Genomic DNA, 6,272 nt, shown 5'->3' on the forward strand with positions numbered 1-6,272 from the left:
GGGACCCAGGGCAGAAGCTGGGGATGGGCCCCAAAGTTCACCTGCAGGTTCTGCTGTGATGTGAGGGCCGAAGATAATTGAAGACATGAGTCTCAAAACCTGCTAAGTACCTTTTTTTTTTTTTTTCAAAAATGAGTTCGTAGCCCCAGGATGTGTGAAGTTTGCACTGAAAGGCATTTTGTAAGATATATGATGTCATTAAAAAATTTTTTAAATTATGTTAGAAACTTGCATTTAGCCAGAAAAGAGCCTTTTTTTTTTTTTTTTTAATTTAAGAGGCTTTGGAACTCATCTCTTCAGTTGCTCTGGTTGCCAAATGCCAGTCATGCAAGCATTGCTGTAATCTCGATGGCTACCGCATGCTTGCTAGTGTCAAAACCATTGATACCTGTTCTATGCCAGTGTATTCCCTCACTGTTGGCTTTCAAAAAATTTGTAGGCCTATGACCGTAAAGCTTCTAACTCATTTCTTCAACCTGTCCTCAGCTTGCCTTTTCCTGATCTGTGTTGTGTGAACATTGTGTCTCTTTGGCTGTTACTTGCCCTTGTAAGCTAGTCCGAGCATCTACAATCCAGCCCTATTGGAACAGTAGCATTTCCTGGTGTTTCTTTGTGAACCTTCCTCACTGGAGCTTCATCCTATGATGCTTTGTCCTATACTTCTGTTGGAGGCTGGCAAGTGTTTCACTGTTTCTGTCATATCCACATTCCTGTCTCTCTAGCAAGTGCATTTTGAGCATCCTAAGCTTTTTTTTTTTTTTTAATGGTGTTCGTGTCACAGACCCTGTATCATTTTAGTAACCTGTCTTGAAACTACTTCCATGGACCTTAGGAAGGTCTGGCCTCTAGAACTAAACATGAGGTGGTGATTTCACTAGTGACCTAAAGAAAGGGTAATAGATCTCCTTTATTCTGAACATGTTGCACAAAGTTGAGTTTCACTACTGAACTGAGGAAAGGGTAACAGAATCTCCTCGATCCTGAACATGTTGCACAAAGTGGGGTTTTACTAGTGACCTGAGGAAAGGGTAATAGAATCTCCTCAATCTTGGACACGGTGCACAAGGTGGGGATCTCACTAGTGACCTACAAAAAAGGTAATAGAATCTCCTCCAGCCTGAACAAGGTGCGGTTTCACTAGTGATCTGTAGAAGGGCAGTAGAACCTCCTTTTGCTTTTCTTATACTCCCAAGGTCAGTGTCTACCTTCAGCTGAGGTGATTTCTCCCGACTGAATCAATACTGATCGAATGGAGTTGTGTGTGCCAAGTGCTGGATTTCACATTTTCTCACACCCATTTTCCAGTCCTCTCTGCATTCTTCCAGTTTTTCCAAAGCCCCTCTGCTGATTTTTGGCCATTCTGACATGTCTTTAAGATTGTCCTGTTGCCTGCAAATGGATTTTCCCCACCAATTTTTCATTATGTTGTTAACAAAGTCATTGCAAAGAATTGGCCCCAGTCGCAAGTCCTGCAACACCACGTATGACATTTATCTTCACTCTGCTTCCTGCCGCTCAGCCTGGTCTTATAAATCTTACTACTTGCACAATACTGATGACAAAGCGATCTTAGGAGTGAAAAAGTGATGTGTCCCAACACGCAGACACCGCTGCTGTGCTAAGGTGGTGGCCAGAGGCTTACTGCTGTGCACAGGGCAGGCGTAACCAGCAGACAAAAGGAGATGATACCTCTGTTGAGGTAGCTGCTGGTCTGCATCCAGCATATTGTACCTAAGGATGAATGCTGTACCTTCAACCACACATAGATGAAGGTTAAAGTTTGTTTATATTCTTCATGCACTTCCGTAGATCACATCATGTCCATACACAATTTAAAGCAAAAAATAATGCAAGTTAAAACATAAAACAACCCAATGAAACCTGAACACTACCTTCTAGTCTCATACTATGGGACTCTTTTTTGACCAGAACAACATGTAACAAAAAACCCAGCACTAAGTGGTAGATGGATTTTTGTTTTTTTGTTAAAAACACCCAAATCGCTGTGTTTGAAACTTATGTATAGAAATAGTTCGTCTAAATCTCAAGGAGGTGTGTTTTGGGCAGAATGAGGGCGGGCTTATGATATTGAATATTTTGCTGAGATAATGAAACCTTGTAAAAACGTCCAGGGCAAAAACTAGGGTGGTTTTGGCTAGATCTGTTTTCAGAACAACTAAGTGCCAAAACGGTGCCCTAACTGACCAGATGACCACTGGAGGGATAAAGGCATAAATCCCCCCTTAATCCCTCAGTGGTCACTGACCCTCTCCCACCCTCCCGTTAGAGATGAAAGTGATGGTACGTACCAGGCAGATATAATGACTATTCCTCTTAGAGCAGCAAGCAGGTCCCTGGAATAGCCTAATGGTAGGTGCAGTGCTCTGTAGAGAAGGGGACCAAGGCTCATATCCCCCTGTAGCTAGTGCACTCGTGGTGGAAAGTGTGAACACTCCAAAAACCACAAAATACCCACGTATAGATGAAACCTGCAGGCATAAGGGCTATGTGGGGCAGAGTAATGTCCAGCTGGCAGTAAGGACTTCAGCCTACAATGACAAGAGCAGGTGCTAAAAACCTGGAACGTGGAAACAACCCACTCGGAACAGCCCTTTCATCCTGCTCAGAAGCAGCTTGGCATAGACCAGAGGTTCTCAATCCAGTCCTCGGGCCATGCTCGGCCAATCTGTTTTTCAGGATATCCACAATGAATATGCATAAGATAGATTTGTATGTACTGCTTCCTCAGTATGCAGATCTGTCTCATACATTTTCATTGTGGATGTCCTAAAATCCCAACTAACTGGGTGTATCCCCAGGCCTGGGTTGAGAATGCCTGACCCTAGGGTAAGGTAGAGACCCTAATGCAGGAGGGAAGGGAGTCCTGCTATGTGAATTTGGGATTAGGTAGGGAAGGGAGGGTTCAACATATTTCTCAACACCCAGCTGGGCTCAAGGAGGGTATATTGTACAGATTTATGAACCCCTGCTATCTTTAAAAAATCAACTTTTACAGAGGGATTTCCTCTGTTCTTAATAATCCACTTCCCCTGACTCTCCAGCATGTTCCATGTTTGGGTGTTATATAGTCAAACAGCTGCTTTCAGTGTCAGAGGGTCTAGCCAAGCCTCTGAAAGATGCACAGTGTTCCCAGGCGAACTATTACCAATGTCACAGGGTTCTGGCAGAGCGTCAGCCACTACCCCTAGTTCAGGCCAGGATTTCTGGAAGCAGGCGTTCTGCAGCACAGAGGACTCTAGCACATCGGCCTAGGGCTTTATGAAAAACTTGCTTTGTGTTGCTGTGTTCCTTGCAGAATTTGTAACCAGATCACACTCCCCCTGCTTGCGTAAGCATCCTTTGACCCATTGTTCTACTGTTAAGAAATTGAGCATAAATACAGTTGCTTAATGCACCATAGACATACAACAACCTCTAACAACAACAAAAAAAAAAAAAAAAAAGATGAAAGGAGAGATTAAAATCATTAAGTTACTTAAACTTTTTGAAAATCATCATGCTGGTCACAAATTGAAGGAAACCAGGGCCCGCTGCTTAACAGAGCCCTGAGCAGGTATCCGAGAAGATACATTGCCTGAAAACGGCATGGACTGGTGCAGTATAGACCCTGCAGAAGATTTTGAAAATTACCTGACTCAGGATACGATCAAACTGCACAGAATCACCATCCCCTCTCTAACTGAATCAGAATCCCTTTTAATCCAGCTCGAAGAAGAGAATCCAATCTGGCTGCTCATGGTATATCGAGTACCTTGCAACTCCACAACATCTGTGGAAGAACTCTTTGATCTGATTACAGAGGTGACCCTGAGTTCCTCTAGGTTGGTGATCATGGCAGACTTTATTCTCCAAATCAAAACCTCAGATACCACCACTGCTATCTTTCTGGACAGGATGACAACAGTAGGATTCACACTGGTGATCAATTCTCCAACCCACAAAAAGGGTTACATAGTAGTAGACTTGGAGGCTCATTTTTAAAGTACTTAGATTTGTAAAGTTCTGTAGGTTACTGTATAGCTTTGTAAGTCTATGTGCTTTGAAAACATGCCTCTTGGTGTTCACAAGGGGATTAATATCCGAGAACACCGAGAGGGAGATCCAAACCAATCTGATCCAAAGATATGTATACTGTAAAATCCAAACAGGTCCTTAGTGGTTTACAACTTTTAAAACTGCCATTACAGAGCATAATATAAACACAATGATCTAAAAGAAATAAGAAAGAAAATGAAAATGAACATAAAATAATAGAATAAAAATTACATTGACAGCCATTTTTCAAAGAGATAGGTCTTCAATCTCCTTCTAAAGGAGTAATGTAAAGGATCTAACCTAAAGGCCAAAAGCAACTCATTCCATGCTGAAACCAGTGGCATAGCCACAGGTGGGCCTGGGTGGTCCGGGGCCTACCCACTTAGGGGCTCAGGCCCACCCAACAGTAGCACATGTTTAGCGGTAGCTGGTGGGGATCCCAAGCTCAACCAGCTGAAGACTTCCCCCTGATGGTAACGAAAGCGCTACTCTCCATGATACTGGCACATGCTCATTTTTCAGCGCATGCCTGTGTTTTCTCACCAGCTGAGATATTTTTTGGGTGGTGTTTTTTTGTGGGGGGGAGGGGGAGAACACTTGGTGCCCACCTACTTCTTGCCTAGGCCCACCCAAAACATGTTGTCTGGCTATGCCCCTGGCTGAAACTGAAAAAAAACAGAGAAAGAAGGTTTCCAGTGATTACTTTACATCACACCACTAGGCGAAGGGAAACCTAGCAAGCAATGATTTTTCAAACGACATACATTTTCGAAAGAAGAAGAAAAATGCAATTGTTTGATCAAAAAACAGATACTGAACCATAAATGCCTTATGAATGAAACATAAAACTTGAACCATCACTTTTGCTTGGACAGGAAGCCAATGAATAGCTCTCAACAAGGGTGAAACACTATTGAACTTCCTGCAACAAAAAAATCATCCTTGCAGCAGTATTTTGAAGCAGCTTCAGCCTGGTCTTCAATCTCGGCGGGAGGCCAAAGTACGGTGAGTTACAGTAGTCCAAGCAAGACAATAGCATGGCCTGTACTACCAAAACAAAATGTTCCTCGTGAAAATGAGAACAAATCATTCTGAGCCTCAAAGAACAAAGTACGTGAGATTGCTAAGTTGCTGATAACAATACCCCATCCGCTAAAGGGACAGCCGCAAGGATGCTAGCCAGAGAATCACTGAGCCACAAAAAATGACTCGTCTGAATTTAGTTGAAGTAAATGATTATGTGCCCATATTTTTACCTTAGTAAGACATTGGTCAATTATTGATCTGAGTATACAGGTGCCAAAACAAAAATATTTGCGTATGAAAATAAAGATGTAGACGTAGGCAAGGAAATTGTACCTAGGTCGGCCATAAAAAAAGATTAAATAACAATGGAGACAGCGGTGAACCCTGTGGGGACACCGCACATCGGTTTCCGAGCGTCATTCTTCAGCACAGTGTAACTATGATTTTCCAAGGATCCTTTGAACAAATTAAATGCTGCCTTCCAGACCCAACTCTCAAGGAGTTTAAAGTGATCTACCAAATCAAAAGCCCCCGATATGTCAAGTCGTAGAAGAACCATTTGTTTCAAAGTTCGTAAATCTAGATTTAGGGACTCCGTGCTGTGCAGAAAGATGCAGAAAGGCTTGTGGTAGAGCTACAGACAGAGGCCTGAGCGTGTGGCTTCTACCGTGAGTGTAATAGCATGGAATGCAACAAGCTAATTGTATACAAATTTGTGGCAAAAATGGAGGCGGTATGTCAGACGTATGCACACAAGGTTTCATGGCAAGTGCAGCCTCTTCTGCACATCTGAACCAAAACTAAAAGTGTCAATACATATCCGCACCTGTTCTGTTCCTAAATATAAGCCTTTCAAAAATTGTCTGCACTTAACATTTTTGAGAGGCTCATATTTAGGTGCAGAAGAACAGGCGCTGATGTGCGCTGATACTTTTGGTTTTGTTCGGACATGCACACATGTTTGTTAAAACTTGCACAGGCTTCCTTCGGCTTGCATAACAACCAGCACTTAAATGTGAGAGATTGACTAGAAATGTTCTCTGCGAAACCTTCCACACTACCCTGGACCCTCGCAATACATTTCTCGCATTGTGCATGCGTCAAAGGTGGGCGGGGTAGTCTCTGCACAGCACGGAATACCTAAAGTAGTTTATCAGCATACATTTCAATACAACTTATGGATGTCTTCC

The sequence above is a fragment of the Microcaecilia unicolor genome, chromosome 14 (genome assembly GCF_901765095.1).
Source record: "Microcaecilia unicolor chromosome 14, aMicUni1.1, whole genome shotgun sequence".
Taxonomy (NCBI): domain Eukaryota; kingdom Metazoa; phylum Chordata; class Amphibia; order Gymnophiona; family Siphonopidae; genus Microcaecilia; species Microcaecilia unicolor.